Source organism: Peromyscus leucopus, chromosome 10 (genome assembly GCF_004664715.2).
Source record: "Peromyscus leucopus breed LL Stock chromosome 10, UCI_PerLeu_2.1, whole genome shotgun sequence".
Lineage (NCBI taxonomy): Eukaryota > Metazoa > Chordata > Mammalia > Rodentia > Cricetidae > Peromyscus > Peromyscus leucopus.
The window spans coordinates 50530199-50556826 of record NC_051071.1 but is presented as its reverse complement, the minus strand read 5'-3'; positions in this window follow the sequence as shown (position 1 = coordinate 50556826).

Below are 26628 nucleotides of genomic sequence, written 5' to 3'. Positions count from 1 at the left end.
TGCAGATATGTGCTTGTACATGTGGTTTCATTTTGCATAAATACTTAGCAGTATGATGAATAGGTCATATATGAATAGGTCTATGAAGTGAGCAAATATTTCTCCAAAGCAGTTGTCCTACATTTCATTTCTAACAACAATGTGGGGCATACTAGTTGCTGCAAGTACTTGTCTATATTTTGAGCAATCATTAATTTTGTGTCTTCTAATGAAAATGTGATGGTCTTTAATTGTTGTTTTAATTTGCATTTCTGCAAGGACTGGAAATGTTGACAGTTTTTTCTTGAGCTTATTTTCTAACTACATAGTTGTTCAAGTTTTTATTTATTTGGAGTTTTTAAATTAGGAAATATTAGTTATACATAATGTGTTTCATTATGAAACTTTCATACATGTATATAACACAGAGCTATATGATTTTCAGTCATGATTCCCATTATCCTCTCTTGATCTACCTCCTCTCTTCAGCTAGTCCCCTTTCTGCTCTTCTACTTTCATGAATTGCTTGTTTGTTTTTTGTGACTCGATGAGTTTCATTAAGTTTGTTTACAGGAGCATGGCTAAGGGGTTATTCTAGGAGTATGAACACCTTAGCAGGGATACAACATTGGAAAACGTCTCTTTCTCCCACAGTAGTGGTTACTTCCTTAAAGATCTCAGACGTTCTCTAACACCTACCCATCCCCCCCCCCCAGCTTACATTATTCTTTGAGCCTTAGAGGGAACCAGAACATTTAATTATACTAAGGTGATACTATTTTATTACTTCACATTATTTTTATTATTTGATGTTTCTTATTTCAAGTACCAAGGCTACAGCCAATATTGATTGAAAACTAATCTGAAAATTGTTTTTCTATATGCAGGAATCATTTAGATTGGAAAGTATTTTGATAATAGAAAACGTTATTGAGGACAGGTAAGAAGAAGTGAGGCTGGATTAAAAACCACTAGACATTTTCTTAGATGCAGAGCTTTAGACACTTAATTGTTTACTAACAAAGTAAATAAACATATAAACGCTATATTTTTTATTGATAAGGTTAGTTAAAAAAAAAAGAGTCACAGGGTGATAACATTAGATCTGACTTTACAAAAAGAGAGTATATCACTGAAACCAGAAGCCTATTAAGTTTTAAAACTTGACAGAAGATATCCTAGAAAAGACGAGGCCACTGTGGTCTGTTGAGTTCCTTTAAGGTGATTGGAGCATCTGGGATCTGGAACATCGGGTAGTACATTAAGTGACCACCATCAAAGGTTGGAAATGGTGCCATTAAAAAATTATAAGCAAGCTTATAAATTTTTATCACCTACTGCTTTTAATTAACCTTTAGAAGCTATTCATGTGTGAATGCACAGGTTCTAGCTTCTGAATAGTGGGGATTGCATACAGCTGTGCTGCTTAATGAGGCTTAGTGGTTTCCTCTCTTCCACAGTGTGGCTATGACATTTCATTTCAAAACATTGCATCTATTCAAAGGACCGCCAACTGAGTATCAAGATGGGCACTAGACAGAAAGAAGGTCTTTTTACTTTTATTTTTTAAATTCACTTTTATTTATCTATTTATAGAAAGAGAGAGAGAAAGTATGTGTACAATGGTGGGGTATAGAGGTCAGAGGACAACCTGTGGGGGGTTGTCTAAAATGAAGTCTTTTGATTCTTGATATTTTTCTTTTTACCCTCAGACATTTAAGAGAATTTTGAATTTTTAATGTGATTATGATAATTACATTATCAATCAGAAAGCACTCTAGCAAAATCTATTTGAAGCCTTTTGCAAATACATAAAATACATCTTCTATAATCAGTTTCAGAGCCTGTCTCCAAAGAAAAAAGCAATTAAAAAGACAGTATTTTAGCTTTCTACTACTTTATGACAAATGCTCATACATATAGTTTCTCAGGAGTCTAGGTACTGCTTGGGCAATCTTCTGGGTTGGGGCTTACAGGATGTCATAGAGCTGTCAGCTGTTGTGAACTCTCATTTGAAGACCCAGCTAGAAAAAATCTGCTTCCAATCTTTCTTATAGTGTTGACAGTATTTGCTATCATGTGCTTATGAGACCAGATCCTTAGTTTTAGGGATTGCATCTGAGAGTCTCTATAGAAACTCTCTTTTGAACATGGCATCGATAAAATGTATCATAATGGAAAAGGTAGCATCTATTTATATTTACCATATTCTACTGGCTAGAAGCAATGGGCCAATCTTAACACCAACCTCAAAAAGGAGAGGCAAAAAATCATATGAGCACCAAGAGGCAAGGATCATGGAATTGCACCCAGGAGAGCCTGCCATATATAGCATCCACATTAACAGATAATTCATATTATTAGATTGGCTAGCAATATAGTGTATTGAATAAATATGGGGTTGGATCCAGGTAGAACCATCATGTAAATCCAGTTTCTATAGCAACTGGATGTATGGGCTTGGTTAAAACATTTTACTGTCTCTTTATACTGTTTTCTTCACCCACAAAGAGGAGAGAGAAATGAAAAACAAAATTAAATGTGATAATGGATGTGGCATGCTTATCACAGTGGGTGGTATGAAATGAGCGAATTTTTAATGACAGTAGCTGATCATAACAATAATGGTAATTGTAGTAGTATTGGTGGTGAGAATGACAATAACTTCCTCCAACACTTACTAGTAGAGAATAGATGTCTTTCTCCTTTTCTCTTACCCATAAGATGAGATTTATCCAATACCTATTTTACATGTGTTTTTAAAGGTACCAGTTATAATATACATGATAACTCTTACATTCAGTGATTTAGTATATGTATTCCTGATGCATTCATTTTTACTTATTTATAATATTCCATGTATGATTATATTAAATTTATTCACAATGTGCTTATACTTTTCTTGCTCAATGAGTGTTTAGATTATTGTCAAGAATTTGTGGAACTTTTATTAGCAATGCTACTGTTAACAACAAGGAAACAATACACAGAACACTGTATACAGACCTGAGGAAACTCTCAGTCCATTGAAAATAGAAAACCAGGTCCTTTGGAAGAGCAGTCAGTACTCTTAAACTCTGAGCTATCTCTTTCGGCCCCAAATGTGTAGCCCAGGCTGGCCTCAAACTCGTGATCCTCCTGCCTCTGCCTCCTTCAGCAAATCCTACCGGCACACGAAAATAGGAAACGAGTAGTTACATCGACTTTACATAAAAAGTATTATGTGCTAGAATCCAATGGAAAACATTACTTTAAAAAGTTGACTCCGGTGGGGAAACATGAACATAAACAAAGTTGTTTAGCCATAGGCTCAAGTGACCAGCAATTCTGGTTTTCCCTGTCCTGGTTTTAGCCTTGACAATGCCACATTCTGCAGCAACCAAGTCTCTGGAAAGTGAAGACTAAGATGAGTGACAGTTCTTCAAATGTGTCCCTTATCCAGTTATTGGTACGGCGATATAATGGATGCTATTCAGCAAATGATTAGGTGTCTTAAAAATGGATATGTGACTCAGGATAGACCTTAAGTTCTGTGAAACCGTCTGTGTCCATGGGAACTGGCAGTGCTATTATACAGAAAAAGAGAACCAAGAATCAGGCTGATTCTGCAGAGAATGTTGTATGGCTTAAGAAGTATGAGGGGTTCTTGAACTTGGGAATTTCTGTGATTAAGGAGTGTTTTCTTTTCAGGTTTTGGATAATTTCCCACTTTCTTTCCTTTTTTAGAAATATTTTTCAGGTAAGCACATGAAGGGTGTTTTTCATGGTTCAATACTGTTGGAACATAGGAAAGAGGCAAGAGGCAGCCAGAGCCACCAGCAGCAGCTAGAGTGAAAAGGTGTCCCAGACTTACTAAGGACTCAGGATGAGCAGGCAGGGTCAGGAAAGTCAGCTAGAGCGTGAGATCAGGGTTGTGTTTTTGACAATCATTTTACAGCAAGGTGGCAGGGGACAGGACTGGGTGGTTGGTAGCAACTGTGCTTCGTTTACTGGTTGGTTTCCTAGAGAGCTAGAAATGTTTGAATAAATGGGCACTATTAAACCTTTGAAAAGAAATTAACAGTAAAACCTAACCAGACCCAAACCAGAAAACAATGACAACAGCATGATGTTGGATAGCAGATTCTAAAACTTTCTCACCATCTATACTTGACATTTTATACCTGTTACACAGTAATGGCATCTACTGGTCTGCTCTCTGCTTCTGCGAGTTGACTGTTTTATATTCATTGTGTGAACAGAATCAGAAGGACAAACTCTGATTCACTGCTCTGATCTTCCTGGTTCATTGTCATCACACATTACAGGATTTCTCTCTTTCAAAAGATTGAATAGTATTGCTTTATGTCTATATTTTCTTTATCCATTCATCCACTAATGTATATTTATGCTGTTTTTACATGTTGGCTATTCTGAATAATTCTGCAGTCAGTAGAAAAGTATAAATGACACTTTAAAAACTTTGATTCAATGTTTTGGCAAGCTTGTGAGTAGAATTGCTGGACCACACAGTAGCTCTATTTTAATTTCTGGATGAAACACCATAATGTATTCTTGACAACCTTGTTATTTTCTTTCTTTTTTTTTTATTTTTTATTTTTTTGGTTTTTCGAGACAGGGTTTCTCTGTGTAGCTTTGCGCCTTTCCTGGAACTCACTTGGTAGCTCAGGCTGGCCTTGAACTCACAGAGATCCTCCTGGCTCTGCCTCCCGAGTGCTGGGATTAAAGGCGTGCGCCACCACCGTCCGGCTCTGTTATTTTCTTTTAACGGTGATTCAAAATGATCAAAGATACTGATATTGATTTACATATCTAAATTTGGTTGAAAATGTAGGTTTTATGTTAAATATTCTTACTATATAAATATTATAATATATTACTATATAAATATTACACTTCAAATTTTCCACTGGATATGAGCAGATGTGTATGTACATACAGCACAAACACATATACTTTTTATGTCCAAATTAAAATTTGAAGAAACCAATTAATAATCTATAAATATTTTTGAGATTTATTTTATTATTTTTAATTGTGTACATAAAAATTTTATTATTGTTAACTGTGTGTGTGCCCATGTGGGTGTGCATGCTGTGAGTGTAGGTGCTCATGGAGGCTAGAGGCATCAGAACATACTGAAGCTGGAGTTACAAATGGCTGTGAACTTCCTGGTGTGGGTGCTTGATATTGAACTTGAGTCCTCTGCAAGAGCAGCACATGCTCTTAGCCATATCCCCAGCCCAAGCATACATTAAGGATGTGTATATTTCTGAGTTAATTAACATATTGAAGTAGATGCAATGCAAAAATCCAGTTTCCTGCTCATCAGTTATGTTCCCATGTGCACACCCAAAATGGACTTGGAATGGCACATATCAGTGTCATGAGGATCTGTGGTACCTGGTAGGCATTGTGCTACATAACCCAGAATTTCCCATAGGGAGATGAACACCCATGTTAGTCATGGAGTCTTTGGAAGTTTTACTAACCACATACTGTCCACAGTATCTTGCGAATCTGGTAGGGATCATGAGAATGACTGATATAGGAAAAAGCTCACAATTTTTCAGGACTTAATCTAGAGTCTTATCAGTTCTCTCTTTTGCCAACATAGTGATCCATACCTATTCAAAAATTAGCAAAGAGAAAGATTTATAGAAGTTGTCTTTCCCGAAATCCCCCCTTTTTTTTTTTTTTTTAAATTAGAGAGGCCATACCCAGACTGTCAACTGTCCCATCTTGGCATCCTTTGAAGCAAGTTACCTGGCTTTTGCACAGAGTTGTCTCACTACTCTTCTTTCTCTCTTGTCTCTACTCTACTCAGGGCACAGACTGAAGCCAATGACTTGAATGTTATTCCCAGTCACCTTCTAAAGTGAGTACTAGGAAATAATGACATCCCCCTAAGCCAGCTGTGATCTCTTGGCTTAGCCAAGAATAGGAAAGAAACAAATTTCTATTATTTTATTTATTCTATGTTGAATATTATTAGGTTTGGGTAAGATCAGCCTTCTGAAAACTTAACTTCTTAATATCTAAAATAAATGGGTTTGAATTCTCATGCAAAGAAGAGTGGGCCTGGTATCTTCGCAAACACTGTGCAGTGGTTTATGCATATGCTGTATATAGTTCATTTAGTATGATTCTGGAGTCGTGGTACTCACTTTATCAAGCACAGGAATCTGTTTCCTTTTGCATGAGTACCACCTAATACAGTGTATCCATCCTTTACCTAAAGAACCACCAAAGCGAGGCACTCAGACATAGCCTGTGTCAGAGTGGACATCAGGGCTGAATGTCTTCAGAGTGTCAAACCTTAATATATTAGGGGGGGGGGATCTGCTATTTCTAATGAACTAAGGTCATTTATTCAGAACCATTTAATTAAGAGAGATGACTATTGGGACAGAGTGTTATGTTATATGTAGATGGGAGGCTGATCTAAAAATTATTATCGTATTTTGCTTTTAAATTTTCTCGAAAAGTGATTACCAAAGATGAACTGCATATAAGCTTTGATGCATGAGGATATGAGGATATGAACACATGTTGTAACAGACCCTTTTGAGGAGACACTTCCCAACATGCAATCCAAGTAATTGGCTAGAAGTTTATTTTGTTATTTTGTGGATGCTCTACATTGGCTATGTTACATGGCAGCTTATTTGATTGCTTCCTTGTTTGGAACATAAACATGTTTTAGCTGCAGCCTTGTTTTAATCAGGGAAGCTAGGCACTATGTCCACAGGTTAGGAAATGAATAGAAGCCCTAAAAAATCTTCTTAAAGAGAATAAGTAAATTACCATTTAATTGGGTTATTTAGAATCTGAGTTAGGGCTCATTAAATTAGCCTTCATGAGCATGGGAGATTTTACATAATTGCTCGAGAGTTGTGATTTTCGCCTTTTAAAATGAAGGAAAAGTGAAAGATTTTATTATTGTCACCTTCAAGGAACAGTACATTTGTGTATCCTGCTTTTCCGTTATGCTTCAAGGCCATCATCTTTCAACTAAGCTGTTTTCTCATTTGCCTTAAGTATTCCTGTGAATTACTATTTTTAGAAAAATTTGAAACTCATTCCACTTCTTTTAATATTGTAATTATATTGTGCTTTAAAGCTGTTGATAATGAAACTGTCTAAAACAAGGCAGATGCCAATTTGTTTATCTAATATGCCTTCTGTGCACAAAGCATTCAGCACTAATTTTTTTTAAGCAAAATATTTGTATGTTGTGTAAGATTTTCAGAAGTCCCTCACAGAGTTTTTCTCATCTCCTCTGATTCTATGGGGGTTATGGTATCTAATTTATCCAGGAAGATAAGACTTGAAAAAACTCAGTGTTTTGTTCAAGGTCATGAGGTCAGGTATTGATGGAGTCTAGTCTAGAACTGAACACAAATTGGATATTGGCTTATGTTCTTGATCACTGTTGACCAAACCCATCTGCATTCATTGAACCTTTGTATTTCTTGCTGATACTTTGAGTTAACAAAGATAATCCAAGCTTTATAGATATTTCCCTTCACTCCTCACTCCCACCTAAAATGTTTGTCATGTTTCTCAAAGTAAGTAAAGTAAAAGTATAATTAATATTTCAATCACATAATACTTGTGAATTTCATACTGAGATTATGTAGGTTTATTTAGACCGGGGGTGGGCATTGTATGGGTTAACCTACTGCTTGTAATGGACATTTAAAGTTAGAGGTAACCCTGTTTGACTTAACTCTCAACCTACAAGAACTGAGATGAGCTTCAGGTAGAAAGAATCAGAACTGAATTGAATTAAATGATATTCTGAGTTGGTTGTGTGACCAACGCTTGACTTATCTATAGAAAACTCTACACATTTTGTGTCAGAAGTGTGTTGAGTGTTGTGTGAGTAGGTATAATGTACCTAATTGTTTCTTTATATTAAATTAGTTTCTTTAAAGACTAGAATATGTATTTAAAAAACAGAATACTTTTTTAAAGTGTAATACATTTTCCCCCTTTATGGCAAAAAAATTTTTGACCCCACTTAAGGCATATTTGCATCTTAAAATCCTGAATATGTATTCTTCTTACACTTTCTAGAACTTCCTATTTACCATTTGAATATACATTTACCTGACATAACTGTTTTTCATGTAGCATGAAGTAGGGATCATGGCACATTGAGAGGTATTTTGACTATTTCTGTAGAGGGAGGGGAAAATCATACATTTTATGAAAAGAGAGTACATTTTTTGTCTTTCCTTTTAAAATTTTATTTTATTTAAATAACATTTTTTTTCATTTATTTTACATACCAACTACAGTTTCCCCTTCCTCCTCTCCTCCCCCACCCTCCCCTGCTTCCTATCTACCCCTCTCCCTATCCACTAAGGGGCAGGTCTCCCATGGGCTTGAGCAAAGCATGGCACATCAAGAATACATTTTAATACAGTATTTTATTAATTCTTTGAGATTTTCATGCAGTATATTTTGATCACATTCACCCTCACTGATCTTCAGATCTACTACCACCTCCCTACCAACCTACTATGTTCTTTTACAAACACAACCAAAGAGGAAAAACAAGAAGAAGAAGAAGAAGAAGAAGAAGAAGAAGAAGAAGAAGAAGAAGAAGAAGAAGAAGAAGAAGAAGAAGAAGAAGAAGAAGAAGAAGAACCTTTGAACTCAATGTATGCTGCTTATGAACTCAGTGTATACCAGTAGAGCATGGTAAACCTACCAGGGGTAACAACCTTAAACAAAACTGACTCTCCAGTTCCCAGTAGCTGTCAATTGTCAATAGCTTCTTAGGTAGAGGTGAGACTTTGTACACAGCTTTTCCTTCCATTCTGGCATTTTTGTCTGACTTGAGCTTATGTGGGTTTTGTGTGTGTTGTCACAATTAGGATGAGTTCATATGTGCAATTTCCAAGTTGTGTTATAAAACAGTTGTGTTGTAGTCATCCACCACTTATGACTTGTCCAATCTTTTTGCTCTCTATTCTATGGTGATCCCTGAGCCCTGTGGGGTTGGTTTTGATATAGAGGTTACATTTAGAGCTGAGAATGCTACAGTTTTTTATTTTCTGAACTTTGGTCAGTTGTGGGCCTCTGATAATTGTCATCTACTTTAAAAAGAAACTTGTCCCTGAGGGTTGAGATATGAACTAATTATGAGCCATGGAGTCGGGGGATGCAGATGGAGGTAGAGGGACCTTTCTAGGCAGGGGAGAGAGAACACAGTAGTATAATGGGTGAAAGTAGCAGAGAGGGGCTTGGGAGTGTTAGATGAAGTAGGAGATGGGAAGGTGGGGTCAGGGAGGGAGGAAGCAGAGAGATAATGAATAAATACTCAGCCTTTAAAAAGTGGCAAGAAAACATAAATCTGCTCATTTGTCATGGATCTTTACTACAAGTAACATATTTTTATGATGCATCATTTTGCAATCCATGCTCATCTGGAATTCTTTATGTAGCCCAGGCTGGCCTGTAACCCATGTCATTTCTGCTGTTTAGCTTCCCAAGCACTGGGATTGAAGGCTTGAGCCATTATACCTTGTTCAAAGGCAAAGTTACTATTTATAGTACTCATACTGTATATTGGATCTCTAGAATTGTAAAGGACTCTGTTTCAGTGGAAATATATATCCCATTGCATCTGCTGTAAAAATTGGCATGCTTGTTTTTGTGTATAATCACTTTCTATTTATAACAATTTGTATATTCTCCTGTTTTTTTGTTGTTGTTTGTTTTGGATTCAAATATGTGAACTATAACAGCATCATTACTTATTTTCATGTTATTTTAGTGGTTGTTAGACATTATATAATCTTTCTTCTGAGTTTTCACTATAGTCAGAATGAAAGATTGGAGTCATGGGGAAACGATTTAGACACAATTTAGTATTTTTCTTTATTTTCTTAATGGGAGAGGGTTTCCAAAGATGCTTAAAGTCCTCATAAAGACCTCTGAGACTTAAGTAATCACAGAAGGATTTTTTCCATTTGTAGACATTTCAGAAATATGCGTTCATATTGTCAGCAATCACATAGGCTGCTGTTTAATGGGAAAACAAAAACCGTTTGAAGATATTCTGATCAGTGAAGCATTCAATGACATTCAGAAATCATTTCAAGTCATTTTGAGTACTTACATAACTTGATAATTGAATATGTGTAAATAAACAATCTATCAAAACTCAAACTGCTTGTGCACATAGAAATAGGCATTATGAGAGGGAGAGAACAAGAGAACCCTACGTTACTGGTGCCGCCACATGTAATTCCTGTTTCATGGCTCTTCACTGTATCTGTATTGCACATATGTTTACTATTTAAAATGGGAAGACCAGATGACTCTCTGGAATACAATAACTATTTAGAGCATGGAGAGAGACTCCCATTTAGTGTACTAAACCTTATTGTCAGCTAGCTGCTCACGTTTCCCTTTTAACTCTCTTTTAATATTCCTGGCTATCAATTCACATATAACCTCTATCTTGCCACCTATTGTGGTCTCTCACTAGATTCATTTTATATTAACTGTTGAGTTTTCACAGCAGGACGTGACATTTATTAGCTCCGGAATGCTGAGTAAATTGGAGTGCAACTTATAAAGCTGCCCACATATCTGAATAACCAAGAAGTTATAAAGGTCAGTTATAATGAAAGTCAGAATTGGTAAATAGTAACAAATATTCCCCAGAAACAAAATTTTAAAACATACGAGTTTAATGATTTTAAATATAAGTTAAAACAGCAGGGAATGTATTTAGTACAGAGATTATCAAGGAAGAGGCAGAATTAGAAACAATATGTTGGTTTTGATTTATTTAATGAGAATACATGAATCCAATGGGAAGAATAGAACTGTACTAATAGGTACAGCCAACAGGAAACAACTTGGGAGAAGAAATAGATTGTATTATCAAGGGCAGTCATAATACTTTGCCTACAGTCCTTTATAACCATGGAAAAGGATGAAAGTTACATAAATTCATCTGTAAGATCTGTACTTAGCTTGAACATTAAATAATCTGTAGGAACTATACCCAAATAAGATAGACTGAGAGATAAATAACACTTAATAAGTGGCTTCATGTACTGCCCCATATTATACACGTGGAAGAAATCTTGTCCTAAAACAACATAAATAAACAAAGGGCTTGGGGATGTAGTTCAGTGCTTGTGAACTTCAGTAACTCTAGGTTTAATACAAAGTCAAGAAGGAAATAAAAGATTAAATAAATAAAGTCAAAGAGCCCTCAATTCTGATTTAAAAACAATGTATTGTGATTAAATAATAATTGCACAGGAAATATCAATAAGTTCATAACTATGCCGTGTTAAAATAAATGATATAAAATATACCATCTAAAGCTTACTAATAATGAGGAAGACTAATACTTTTGATATTTATTTGAAAAGTACATTTCTCCTGAACTTTAGTACTTTGTGAAATTACAAATGAAACAGTATCTTTTCCCTGTCATTCAGGTTAAAAACGTATTATCCTATCTTCCCTAAAGCTTTTCAGGATTGCAGCAAATGAAATGTCTGGTTACCTGGTAAACTCTGCTCTATAATAGATGTGATCACAAGTTCATTTAATTCTGCCTGTGAAGGAGTTCCCTGGAGGCCAAGCAAGCATGCTGAGTTAAACTAAACAGATTTCAGCATCACTAGCTAGCTACACATTCTTTTTTTTCCCAATAATTCCTTTGGGATCACAAAAAAAATGGTTTAATGCATATAAAACATCCCCATTACAGTAACATAACATTGCATAAAACTGGAATATTTTAAAAAGGTTGAATGAAATTTTAAATAAAACAATAAAGTATAAAACCTGCTTTTGTTTGTTTTAACTGAAAGCATCTCTATGTAAGTAGAACTTAGTGACCATGGATGTTAGTTCATCTGTATTTTTGGAGCTGTATAAAATGAGAACATCTCTATTGTAACCATGTTTTATAAATGGACTTCCTTCGAACGGTGTTTTCTGGATTCAGTGCAGCCATGAACAGGAACTCAACAGCAGGTATGACAGCATGCATGAGACGTGTGTATACTCAAGCCAAGCAAAAATCGCAGCTTGGAGGAGAGGCTGGGTGCAAAGTCTCTCCTCTAGCTGGAGCACTCTTGGTAATCCAGAACTTCTCGGAGAAAGAGTTTGTTTTCTTTAAGGGTCTGGCTCCTGTTAGGTCTAACATCCTCCAGTGGATGGCCGCACACCCAAGGGTATATAGACTTGATCAGTTAAAATAAGTTAATAAGGATATAAAATAGAGTGTATATGAAATGAGGGGAATCTTGGAGGATATGAGGAAGGGAGATAAACATGATCATGATACAATGTATGAAAGTACCAAAGACAATAAAAATATAATACAATAAACACACTTGCTTATCTAATCTCATTAATGACTAACTTGCTGTTTTAAAATATAAGAATTCTATTTCCCCTGATATTTGGATATTGTTTTCCTCCAGTCTTAGTATTTTTGGGCGCCTTTGCCTTAGTGAGTAGAGAGCTAAGGACGAGAGATTCTGGCTCAGGCTACAAAGTCACATGATAACTGGAAGCGCAGCAGGCAATAAGCTGTGTGGTTTAAGTATGATATCTGCCAAGTGTGCTGCTCCCCAACGCCTTTCAACCAGACAGGCTTTATTTATAAACGTATTTATATGTTGTTCCATTGTAATGCTCCAAAATATTTTGTTCAAAATATCTACTACCTGTTACAGCTTTTCAGAAACAATGTTTTCTGATATTGTTTGTTGAAAGGAAAAAGCTTTGAGAATAAAAGTTTCTTTTCCACTTTCAAGTATGCTCATATTTTTTAATTTTTATTTTTGAGATTATACTATAATTACAACATTTCCCCCTTCCATTTCCTCCCTTCCAACCTTCGCACAACCGCTCCCTGCTCTCCTTTAAACTCATGGCCTGGGAAAAAGAGTTTGGGGTGGTGGGAAAACGGTTGAGATGAGAAAGGAAAGCCTTGCACGAAACTGAGTGTAGAATAATGGTAACCTCTCCTGGTACCTGCGTCTGCACTCAGAGCTGCAGCTGCAGCCACACCTGTCCACTCTCAAGTCCCACCTGTGGCTGTCTTCAGTCAAAGGAGACACAATTTAAAATGCAAGCTTTCAGGGAACACACCATTTTCTACTCAAAATGAAAACTGCTGCAGTGAATTCTGTTGGGGAAGGGGAGCAGAAGATTTTTACAAATTGATCTCTTTCACAGATTATAATGTGTGGTTTGGTGGAGTAAAAGAATGTCAGAGACATTTTATATTGTTTTTAAGCACTCATGAATTAGCAACGTGTGCTACAATTGCGGAGTAATCAGGAGCGGTAGTCTTAGTTTTCAGTCTTACGGTAGATTCAGACTAGGATGGGCAAGGGAGTTAGGTGGAATTGGTACACGGTGTTGAACAAGGAGCTGGAGATTGCCTGAGCACTCTCAGAGCAGTGGGAAGCATACTCTAGAAACAAGGTGCCAAAGGGGTAAGGGAGGGACTCCAAAGATATCTTTCACCTACTTCAATACCTTCTCGGGGTCCAAGTTTAGGGTGCCACTCAAATTGGGTATATTTTGATATATAATCTCCATCCTATCCCCCGTTTTCTTCCAAAAAAGTCCTCTGATATTTGCTTCACCATGCAAATAAAATGTTAAATTCAGTCATATGTGAACAGCCGTAACTTAAATCAGATCATTGTTAATTTTACCACCCATATTTTATTTCAATATCATATTTAGAGCTTAAAGTTGCTGTCATTTTTGCCTAAATAGTTAGCTGAAAAAAAAAAAAAAAAAAAAAAAAAAAAAAAAAAAAAAAAAAAAAAAAAAAAAAAAAAAAAAAAAAAAAAAAAAAAAAAAAAAAAAAAAAAAAAAAAAATATAATCTTGTTTAGTTTACAGTTGCTGTACAATTTTTGACTGAAAAAAAAGAACAAGCTGATGACAATCTTACCTCACCAGGGTTCCACGTGACAACCCTGGGAAGCGCCAGAGGCAGATAAAGTTATTTGGTGTTAGTCATTGCCTCTGTGAATTATTGTTTATGATATAATGGAGCCATGGCACTTAGGCTAATATTTAATGACATTAATTTCTACTGACAGGTGGTTGAAAACTATTTGCAAATAATCTTGTCATAAATGAAGACACATTTGTTATTTTATAAAATGTTCCATATTGAAATTGAATAATCATAATATCTAATTACTAATAAGATGTACGATACATGTCTCTCTACTGATAGTCTCTGGTGTCATTGTACCTTGAAGAATGAAAATGACTAAATGCAGAGAAAACATTACTCAAGTGCTTGCCTTTATAACTGGCCTTCATTCTCATGTGTATGTGGGAGTAGGTCATAGAGCTAAGCACAGAGTTGGAACAGTGTCTGTGTGGGTATAAACACCAGGTCATTATTATCCTACACCATCCTACTTATAAATGAACACAACCAAGACTTTTCCACAAAGCTTGAGCACAGAACATTAATAAATGGCTATTCTTGGTCATTTTCCCTCCTCATCTGGACAGCTGTGGTTGTAAGATCTTACAATTTGAAGTTAGAATTCTCCAAAATCTATAGCTCCCTGTGGCTAAAGTTGTCAATGTTTGCTTATTCTCTGAGAACAGTGACCAATCCCTACCTTTTCTGAAACACTGTATCAGGTACCTTAATTATGAATAAAGACCCAATGTCCATCTTTATCATTTTCTTAGTAGATGAAGAATTAAAAGAAAATACTATTTCAAACAACCTAGGAAAATAAGAGTTCTGGTTCCAGGACTGGCTTTTACAAACATGCTCAGTTTGACCACGTGGTAAATGTGTGATCATTCTTTCTTGCAGGAGGTGAGTGTGTTGGTGCTGTCTGTGGTTTCTGGGACCCAGAGTTGCCTCTCCTTGGGCCAAGGGAGAATGGAATGAGAACAGAGGTTGTTGGAGTCAGCCTTTTTATGAATTTATTTCACAAGTTCTGAAACAGGATCTGAAAGTGGACTCTGAAGTCTAGTTTCTCTCTTGGCCCCCTGGGTCTGAAACAGGGTTCTGAAGTCTGAACCCTTCTTCCCTGGCTGTGCACTTGGGGTGAACCATGGCAGAAAAGCTGGAGGATCACATGAAGTGGAATGGGAATTGAAAACTATGTGTTATGATTAGTGTGTGTGTGTGTGTGTGTGTGTGTGTGTGTGATGTGTGTGTGTGTGATGTGTGTGATGTGTGATGTGTATATGTGTGTGTGTGTGATGTGTGATGTGTGTGTGTATGTGTGATGTGTGTGTGATGTATGTGTGTATGTGTGTGTGTGAGATATGTGATGTGTGATGTATGTGTGTATGTATGTGTGTGTGTGAATGTGTGATGTGTATGTATGTGATGTGTGATGTGTGTGTGTGATGTGATGTGTGATGTGTATGTGTGTGATGTGTGTGTGTGACATATGCAGTGGTCCACATGGAAGTCAGAGGACAATTTTGTGCACTCAGGTCTTTCCTTTCTCCCTTATGTGAGTTCCCAGGATCAGACTCAGGTCTCCAGGCTTGTGCGGCAAGCATCTTTACCTGGTGAACCATCTCTGGTCCCCAAAGAATGAGAACATTTTTGTTAGTGTTTCCTCCCTGATTTTTTGATGCCAAACACCAGAGAAGCCTTTCGCACAGGGTGTGCTACAGAACTCTACATGGCACCACCACCAGGATGCCCTTGCTATCACTTTCCTCTGTAGACTGGAGAGTGTAGATGGATTTCTAAAATGGTCTTATTAAATAAAAAACATGGAGCCAAATATAAGGGTGAAAGCCTTAGATAAGGGAAATAGGGAAAGCCACCAGGCAACCTTACCTCACCAACTCTGCAGCTTCCAAACATGAGTTACATTCTGGCTACCTATACCTTTATTGCCTTGCTGTTCTGCCCTCTCATAGGCTCTTAGCCCAGCTACCTCACTTCCTCTTCCCACAGAGCTCTGTCACTTTCTGTCTGTCTGTACAGACCTCTAGGTATCTATAGTCAGTACTGGGATTAAAAGTGTGTGTCACCATGCTTGGCTTTGTTCCCTAGTGTGGCCTTGAACACACAGAGACCCTGCCTGCTAAGCGATAGGATTAAGGTCATGTGCTGCCTGACTTCTTGTTTACTTAAAATGGCTGGCCTTTCCCCCCTGACTTCTAGGCGAGCTTTATTTATTAACATACAAATAAAACATCACCACATTTCAGCACAAATTAAAAAAAAAAATAAAATCACCGCAGGAGAGTGACTCAAGGCAGTTTAACTCAAGTTGGCTATGTTCCTGGGCCATAGTGAGACATCCTATAAATCAGGGGATATGATGAAGAGGAGCACTAATGTCTGTCAAGAGGAATTGTGTTAAATGCGATTCCTCCCCAACACCAGTGCGTGCCCTCAACTATCGGCTTTCTCAGCAATTAGAACAAAGGTTTGAGCTAAAAGATATTGTGGACGCGCCTATTACTAGAGTTGCCTCCTGTCCAGTTGTGTTGGTAAAATGCCTGGCAGGAAAAATGTACCAGATTATTGTTAGTAGCTCTGTTATTTATTCATAAATGAAGTGACAGATATATTTTTGTACTAGTATCCTAAAGTCATCCAATATTGGTGGAAATGAGTTTAACTACCCTGTAGCCAAAACCTCCACTGGGTTGAAAGAATCATTTCTGATTTTCAGACCTTATTTTTATAAGTTTTGTAGTGAAAGATTTCTTCTATAGTCCTAATCTGTGTTTTGACATACTTTAAAGTAATAAAACATTCTTAGATTAGTTTATGTAAGGATTCCATTTCTCACATATTCTGAGAAATTACCACAGGATAATCTATTTTTCACACAAGGATGGTTGACAATTATAGATAGCAAATAAAGCTTTGTTCAGTTTAAAATATAAGTGTTAATTACAATATTTCTTTTTTTGGCTTTCTTTATTATCCTTCTTCCAGTCTATTCTAGACTAACCTAAATTTTTGGGATATCTATGTATGTATGGTGTGCATATGTGTATGCATGTTTGTATGTGTGTGGGCACACGTGTGTGTATATATACACATGTTTATGAACATGGGTATATAGGCTGGACGTTGATGCAAGTGTTTTCATTATTTGTAGTTTGCTTTTTTTTTTTTTAAATGAATCACAGTCATTCCATAAACTAGAAATTGCTGATCAAACAGACAAGCTAACCATCTTTCTCCAGAGATTCTCCATCTCTTCATTTTGCTTGATGGTTCTAGGATCACGGTTAACAGCTTTGTGTAGGTTCTGGAGATCTGAACTCTGGTCCTCACGGTTGTGTAGCACACACTTTATCCACTAAGCCATATGAACAGCCCTAAAATATTTAAAAAAGATCTATAATTTTTTTATTTTCAATGACAAATAACAGTTATATGATGTTGGGGTATGCTATTTGATAATTAACTATTGTGAAACCTTTAAATAAATGGTTTATAACCTGTGGGTCACAGCTCCTTTGGGGGTCACATATCAGATATCCTTCATATCAGATATTTACATTGTGATTCATAACAGTAGCAAAGTTACAGTTATGAAGTAGCAATGAAATAATTTTATGACTTGGGTCACCACATGAGGAACTGTATTGAAGTGTTGTAGCATTAGGAAAGTTGAGAGCCACTGCTTTAAATCAATTTAACTAATATAAGTCACGTATCAGAATTCACATTAATTTACAAGCATAGTTCCTATGGTGAGAACATTTAAAATCTAATGTTTAAGCTGTTCTACAGTATACAGTGGGTTAGTTGTCATTATAGTGGCAATTCAGCAAAATAGATCATCAGAGCTCCTGCTTCCTATGTAGCTGAACATTTGTACCCTTTAATCAACATCAATTCTTTTTCCAATAACCTCCTCAGAACCCCTGGTCCCTATGTTCCCCTCTTCACTTTGTAGACAAATGCAGCTGGTTCAGATTTCCCACAGAAGTAAGATCACTCAGTGTTTGTCTTTCTGCATCTGGAATTATCATAACATATAACACTCCAAGTCTGATGATCAAACTTCAAAACTTAAAGCACTGTCTACTAACCTTATAACACATTGACTCTCTTAGAAACTAAAAAGATCCTAAGTAGAATCATTGTAACTTGGAGACTCACTCAATTTTGTTCAGTTTTCACTAAGTATAATTGACTGTCCACGAAAGTGGCAGGGAACATTTATAATAATGGATGGTGTAGGGTGATGGGGCTTCCTACAGAGTTACTAGGGATGGTTTCTTTGTAAAAGCGGCATTTAAGCTGAAACCTGGATTTCATAGACTTCAGTTGTAGGAAGAATCAGTGGGTCAGTGTTCCTGGCAGTGGGGATGGTGAATTTCAGGGCATTCTGACAGCAGAGAGCTTGATAATCCCCAAGAGCTAGCAGAGACTGAATATGAGAAATAAAAATGCCAAGATCAGAGTTCTATGGGAAATTGTGACACAGAACAGAAGCTGGTCAGAGCTACTCAGGGCAGACGTATATAATCTAGATCAATGATAATCTTGTCTAAACTCTTCCACAGGCCACTTACATTTCTTGCTGTGTATAGCTGATGCATATCTCCAGTTTTCTGTGATATCTATAATTTATCCTTCCCAATGATTTGAAAATGCATCTCTGTAAAAACATTACTAAGTATTAATAGAGGCCTTGCTCATAGTTATCCAAACTTGGAAGCAACCATAGTATCTTTCAGTAAGGGAATGTATAAGTTGTGGTTTATCATGTATCTATATATCAGACAACACAACACAGTATCATTGAGCAAAAAACAGAAGTGATCTACTAAGCCATAAAGACAGAGAAAAAACTTAAATTCACATTACTAAGTGAAAGATGCTAAACTGAAAGACTACATACTGATGGTTCCAACCTTAAGAGGTTCTGGGAAAGATAAAACTCTGGAGCAGTAAACAATCAGCAGCTGCCAGTACTTTGGAGAAGAGAGCAAGCAGGATTTGTAGAGAAATAAAATTATTCTGCAATTTTTATACAATGATAAATAGACATCATTATGTATTTCAAGATACATGGAATATGTGATATTAAGAGTGAATCTTAATGAATACTATGGACTGTGGGTGATAATGGATATCAATATAGTTTCATGGATGTTAGTGAATGCCTCAGCATGATGTATGGTGTTGGCACCTGAGAGGGCTCCATGTATTGGAAAAAAAAATATGGAATTTCTAAGTATTTGAGAGTTTTTTCTCCTCAATTTTTATGTGGAATTAAAGTGTTCTAAAATGTTAAAACATATGTATTTCTAAGTGTAGTGGTTTATGCCTGTAATCTCAGCATTCAGGAGTCTGAGGGAGGAGGGAGTGTGCTTGTTTTGAGGTTAACGTGGGGTCCAGAGTGACACCCTTTTCTAAAGTCCCTCGACACAAATATTTCTCCTTTTTTTCATAATTATAACTTGAATAATGAGCTGTAAGTGTTATGGATAAATGACTTCTATTGATTTAGGTCTTACCTAGCAGTAAACTATATACATTGCAATGGATGTAGAAGTTGAGATGTGACATTCTTTAGATACTTTGTGAGTTTTAGCTATGTATCTAACCTTCCTAAGCCTAAAAGTAATAGTTAATTAAATACTGCCACTACCTTTGTGACTTTCAAGCCTTTTAAATCCAAAGATTAAGAAGTGAAAGATCTTTCAAGGGGGGAGGGAGGGAAAGGAGGGAACATAAATGGAGATACACACACACACACACACACACACACACACACACACTCACATGCACAACAGGGACAGAGAGACAGAGATAGACACAGAGAGATAGACACAGATTCAGAGAGACAAATGCAGAGAGAGATAGACATAGAGACAGATACAGAGACAGAGAGAGACAGAGGGAGACAGTGAGCGAATGTGCTGCAGTATAAGAAGAATTCTTCCTATTCCATTTCATACTGTGCCAATACAAATGGAAGTGTCCAGAAACTCAATAAAAAGACTCAACCTTTGTCAATAGTGGACAATCAAATCAAATGCTTGATTTTTGCCAATTGTGGTGATAGCAAAAAGAGATGGTTGATCTGTGTGATAAATGGAAGAAAGTTCCTGAAGTGGTAAATGATGATATGGGTAGAACTTGCACTTGGTAGAAACTTTGGTTAGTAGAACTAGCTTGTATGCAGCTTTCTTGGGAGATGTTACTTCCAGAAAATTGTGTGTTTGAGCTTGTGCTGGGGCACCCTGGACAGCTTTCCCTCAGCAGTTCACTCACCAGATAAATCCTCTAAAGAGAAAGGAGTTTGTCGATATGTAACAGCAGGCTCTCTGGAGAATGGGCCCCTGATTTATGGAGTTTTACAATTCTCCTGGTGTAAATACTCCCATCACGAGGATTTTTCACTTCTCTGAAGTCATCAGTCAGATGCAGCTGGGACCTGATTCCTGTAACTGGCTTCTTGGAGCTGGTGTTGTTGGTCTAAGCATGCTATTGCATGAGAAGATCCTTTTCCGCAGCCCCAGAAACAGGATGGGAATTCATTATTATACTTTGTAGAAACTACTGTTTCTGTTTTCTGATACAAGTTATTGACTTTCTTTCATACACTTAAATATTTTTTTTTTCACTTTCTGTTAGTAGGTTTCTTCCCATGAAATTCCTGTTCTGCTCTCTCTGGGTTATGTCTAGTGTGCCTGCTCCTGCCCCCCCAAGGAACCTCCATTATTTTACATCTTCTGCTAAAGCTAATATGTAATTTAGCTGTCAGGTGGCTAATTGGAGCTAGTCTAATTATGGCTGTCCTGAACAGGAAACAGTGGGTAGAGGTCAGACCACTAATAACTTAGAAGAAAGGGCTGGGTTCCCTGATGCAATGCAGTGTCAACATGATCTAAGAATATCTTACCAAGGTATTGAGCAGAATGCAGGGTGGGTGCGGGGAGCACTTCAAACATGAAAGTGCATTACAGCATCAGGGTAATAACTTTATATGTTAGAAAGTACAGAAAACGTTACTGTTTTCAAATAATTGAATTCTGAAGTTTTCATCTCCTACAGACACGGCAGGTTTTGACACATTACTGTTAGATGGAGATAGTCTGTGCAAAAGGACTGAATTCATACTTCTAAAAAATTGCTTGCATAGTCTGCAGAAAATGTTCCTTTAAGGTACAGCACAACTTAGATGCAACAAGAGGAAAGAAAGGGGAATTCTGGGACATAGCACAGACATTAAACTCCTCTCCTATTTTTCCATACATTTTCCACTTGATTTATGCATATTATAGATGCATATCTTGATTTATTATGATTCTAAACTTGGAAATCTTTGCCATCTTTGAAATCAGCTGAGCATCCATATTTTTCACAAATGCCTCCTCATTTTTTTTTTCTTGAAACAGGGTTAAGTTTGTTGAAAAATGTCTGTCAAATGCTCAAAGCTATCTGGTTATAAATAGATACACATCTATTAGTAAAAATACAGGAGTATTTTAAAATGTGCATGGGGGAGAGAAAAGGGAGGGAGGAAGGGAAGGAGAGATAGATAGATAGATAGATAGACAGACAGATAGATGAAAGAGAGAGAGAATATGTCTGTAAAAAAAGCTAAATCCCTTTAGATGAAAAAACATTTAATGTTAAAGAGAAATGTACAAATGGCCCAAAGAAAGTTTCTTTTTTGTTAAAAAGTATGCTTTATTAATCACATGTAGTAATGCTACTGAAAGGCTCTCAACAGATGATTATCTTTTTCCTATTATATTTTTTTCTTTTCATGGAGTATTAAACTAACTTTTTTTTTTTTAGCATCTTTGAAACAACAAAGTTTAACATAATGACACCATTTCCACTCTAGTCACTTTCAAGAGTATGGATATTTCTGAGTCACACATAGAGGGCTTATAAAAAATCTTAATGAATCATATATTAAGGAAAGTATAAAATTTCTTGTGCATAAAATTGTATATTTTGGTAGTATCATACAAATGATGAATATGACTGGTAGGAAGAAAAATGAACAGATAAGGGGTTTAAATAAATAAAACATCCCCCTTTTTTTTTTTATAATTTCTGTCTCCATGCTAATGATCATGACAAATGGATTCATTACTTGGTTCAAATGAACACATTTCCCAACATGATTTCTTACTGACCTTATCTAGTCAACTCTCAGAAATACACAAGACTCAGTGCTAATGAATATTTATGTCCCGCACAATCTCATGGGGTGAGTATGTCATTAGTGAGAACATGGAACTTTCTTTGACTTCCAGGATAAATGTCAATAAAACTAAGAGCCTCACGAAATGGGAAAGCCCAAGAACGGCTTTCCTGAGGGGCCTTAGCTGCGGTTGTTCCAGGAAAGCTGCAGCCCTTCAGTGAATTACAGAAAACAGCTGCATAATTCAAAGGCCTGCCCTTCTAAGGCAAGCATATCACTATTTCATTGGAACTTAAGATTGAATCAGTTATAATGAAGAAAACCAGGACAGTAGACAGGGAAGCAGGTATTTGTGGTCTGCAAGAGAAAATGGTAGTGGAAACTCCAAGTTTGAGGGCAAAGGAGAATGCTCTGGATGACGCTTGTTTTCTGTCTATGGCTGTTTCTTTACACCTGAACGCCTTTTTTTTTTTTTTTTTTTTTTTTTTTTTTTTTTTTTTTTTTTTTTTTTGGTTTTTCGAGACAGGGTTTCTCTGTGTAGCTTTGCGCCTTTCCTGGATCTTGCTCTGTAGACCAGGCTGGCCTCGAACTCACAGAGATCTGCCTGCCTCTGCATCCCGAGTGCTGGGATTAAAAGGCGTGCGCCACCACCGCACGGCTTACACCTGAACTCTTAATATTCCATGTACGAAAGGTTAGCATTATTGCTCTCTCTGCTTCTTCGGAGCGGCTTTTCTATAAACCACACTTCATATAGACTCTATGCCTCTCGAGAGGTATAGAGAAAATAAAGCACATCTTCCAGCTCCTTAAGGTCTCATTCAAGTGGTATTTCAACTGTGGTTTGGCCTTCTTGATTCTCTTCCTCTATCTATTCATTAGGTTGAGGCCTCATTTGGGCATACAATCTTTAGGACTTGTTGGCTACTGCATAATGAGGAAATAGGGATGTGGAATCAGGGGCACATTAGTTATTTCTGCCTCAGGTAGAACACAGTACTGGACAGAAAAAAAACTTAAAGGCAGAAATATCTATTTTGGTCCGTGGTTTCAGAAGATTTCAGTCTCTCATCATGGGGAAAACAGGCAGTTAACTTAGGGGTAGATGTAGTGTGTGGTAGAGTCTGGACACAGGACAAAAGATCAAGAAACAGTGTAACAGGCCGGAGCCAGGCGCTGACCAGAATCTTTAAAAGCTCACTCATAGTAATGACTTCTATCAGTTAAGCCACGCTTTGTAAAGGTCCACAGCTTCTCAAAGCAGTGTCACCAGACAGGGAACAGGTGTTTAAAATTCACATCACAATGGGGAGGAGAGAACCCCCGGACACAAGGGCAGCTTGTCACGGGGACATGCAGTGCTCCAGCTGGGCCTCTACCCCCAGTTCTCTTTCTCATTGGTTGAGCATTCTTGGGTTTGAACTCCCTGGCATTTAGGTTGTATCCCAGGACAGAATGGCAAATCCAGGGATGCTCAGAAACCTGTGGTCAGAGAGGTAGAGAACTGATTCTGGAGGTAAGAAACTCACCTGAAAAGAAACTCCAATAGTCGGGGGCCATGACGTTCTAGCTGTTGAAGCATGAAGAGCAGTAGCCTTATTAGCTTCTGCATGGATCTCCTTCTGTCTGACACAGAGAATCACGGTTACCTCTTCAATGCACCCCCCCCTTTTTATAGCTCTGTGACACTTTTCACCTCAATTTCTCTCTGGTAACATGGGGATAAACAATCCTATTTGAACGAAGCTGCCAGGTAAAATACAGAAAGCAGTTAAATTTGAATTCACACAAGCAGCATGTAATCTTTAATATAGGAATGTAGGATGCAACATTCAAGACACACTGAAATGTGTGCTGTCTTGATCGAATTCAGATTTAAGTGCTATTTTCATTCTTTTTTAAAATTTTCATTCTTAGTCTGATGATACACAGTCCCACTTTAAATAATAATGATTTATTTCAAAAAGATAATAGTATGAACAACACTGTTCTAGAATCCATATTGTACACAGAAATATTGCTTTTTAAAATGACTCCTGTCATAGAGGGCATTTTGTGCTTCAATATTCTTGCATGTGAAACGCATATGAAGGGCAAATCTTGGGAGTTTACTGACAGAAATTTTATGAGAAAGTGGCCCTACTATGTCAAACAAAAGATAAACTAAATGTTTTTTTTTCAATTTTTAATTTAAATAGATGATTTCTGACTGGCAGTTCAAGTATATTCATGCACATCTTTATTTGATTGCTGGGAAAACATAGAAGAACAAATGTTGCCCTTTTTCTGAGATGTATACATTTATGGTTATTCTCTCACAAATTAACTCAATATTCAGTCTTTTTTCTAGCTACATCATTTATATTAATTAAAACAAATGTCGCTTGTACTGGTTATGATACAATTATTGTTTAAGATCAGTAAATAAAATTTCTATCATTGACTTTGGTTTAAATTTGAAAAGAGTATGGATTCCTGGATTCCTAGATAAATCACCCACCCACATTATCTGTGTCCATAACTATGCTGTTTGTTTTCTTAAAGAAGTGCTCCTAAGTTTCATAACACAGTTAGCACTGTGATTGAATCTAAATCCTGGGCCTGCCTCAGGAACCATTCTTCACTGTGTCATTGGTCTAGTTTGTATGCATAAGTCATGCCCAGACATTGTGCTGGAGACAGCACGTATCTCTGAAATGCTGGTCACCAACCTCAGCCGCAGACCGTTCAGGTGAGTGAAAGTGTAGATCAGTCACAGCCACAGCCACAGCCACCTGGATCAGAGGCTGGCATGGAATCCATCATGCTTAATTCTGTTGTCACTGTAAAGTAGGCCAGCACTGAAGAAGGAAATAGAAATGAACTTGGGTTCTGCTTTAAGCTTCCCCCCACCCCCCACATAGAACTTACAGCACTTTTTTTTTTTTTTATAGAAGGAAACTTTACCAAATGCCCCTTACACACCTTGAGGGACTGATGTCACAGGACAAAGCATCACATTTAAATCTGGAAAGACAAGTACCTTCACAGAGCCACAGCTAACTAACATCAGCCTCCCTAGAACAAGTTTCTCTGTCAATCAGATGTAAATCTCTACAAAGATGTGGATTTGGTCATTTGCCTTTTTTAACCCGCTGCCATTTGCAACTGTCTTTCTAGGGATCAATTCCTTCTGTGCTGATTTCAGGTAAGACAATAGAATTACCAGGTAGATCTGCAGGAGCAGCCCAGGTATATGGTTTATGAAGGGAATGGACTATTTTGGAAGTTGATGTAAGAACTAAGCAGAAGAAATGCCTTTTTAAAATCAAATGTTTTCAGTTTTGTTTTAAAGTGAGTTATGAAACACTAGGATTATTTTCAAGGTAAAGCAGAGCTGGTTATATCATTTGGATTCTCTGATGAAAAATATCTTGTTGATGGAATGAACAGTGAATAGTTAGCGTCAGAAAACTTGCTCAGGTAACCAAAGGTGGAAGCCCTGTTGGTCCTTATGATGTTGGAACAAAGAATCAGAGCAGAAAGGACAAAACTCTGACCTGAAAGGATCTAGGATGCGGTCACTGCTCCAGAGATCAAAGGTCCCAGGATCTGTCAAAATGTCTCAACAAAAAAAGTGGAAGCTAAAGGAAAAGGCCCAGAGAGACTGATATGCTTTAGATTTTAGCATTTGTATAGCTGGCTTTGAAATATTGTTATAATAAAGCATTTACATGATGATACGCTATCTCTTCCAAATAGTGTAAAGTCCAGTTTTGCAGAGTTTGATTTTAATGCAATTGTAGTTTATGGCAAAATATTGGGTTTCTTTGTTTACCAATAATAAACATTTAATGAGAACCTGTTTTGTGCTGAGAACTGTGTTGAAATCAGACTTGTATGGACAATTAAGATACTGGTATATCTTTAGAGTTCATGTTTTTGTGGAAGAAGTCAACTCATGAACATGAGATAATAGAGATGATTGAAATATGAGAGAGACATAAGTGAGGTCAAAGGAAACCCATTAGGAATTCCCTTAGCTGAGTTACAGAGACTTGGGGGAAGGAAGGCCAGAGTCTAGGCTGAAGGAACCTACCCAGCACCCAGGTGAAGGGAGAAGCAACAGCCTGAGGGAGGACATTTCAGGGTGTGACTGCTAAAGGTCCTTTCTGGACCTGGACTTCTAAGCACATCAATATAATTAATTCATTTCACTACTCCCCAAAGTCCAAGTCGTTAATAAGGAAAGTGGAGAAAAATTAAAAACAATCCATTAACATCCAGAGAACTAAAAACCTAAATTAGCAAATGACTATTAATAGATGTGTGTGTTTCATTTAGCTGACTTTTTCTGGAGAAAACGCTACACTATACAAGTAAAATTCCAAATTAAATGAACAATATTTCGTGGAAGATCAATACTTTTGACATTTCAAGGCATTTCTTATGATGTATTTTTTAAAATGTGTAATTTCATTTCTTTCCTGTTTATAAAGAATTTTATAGTTCAA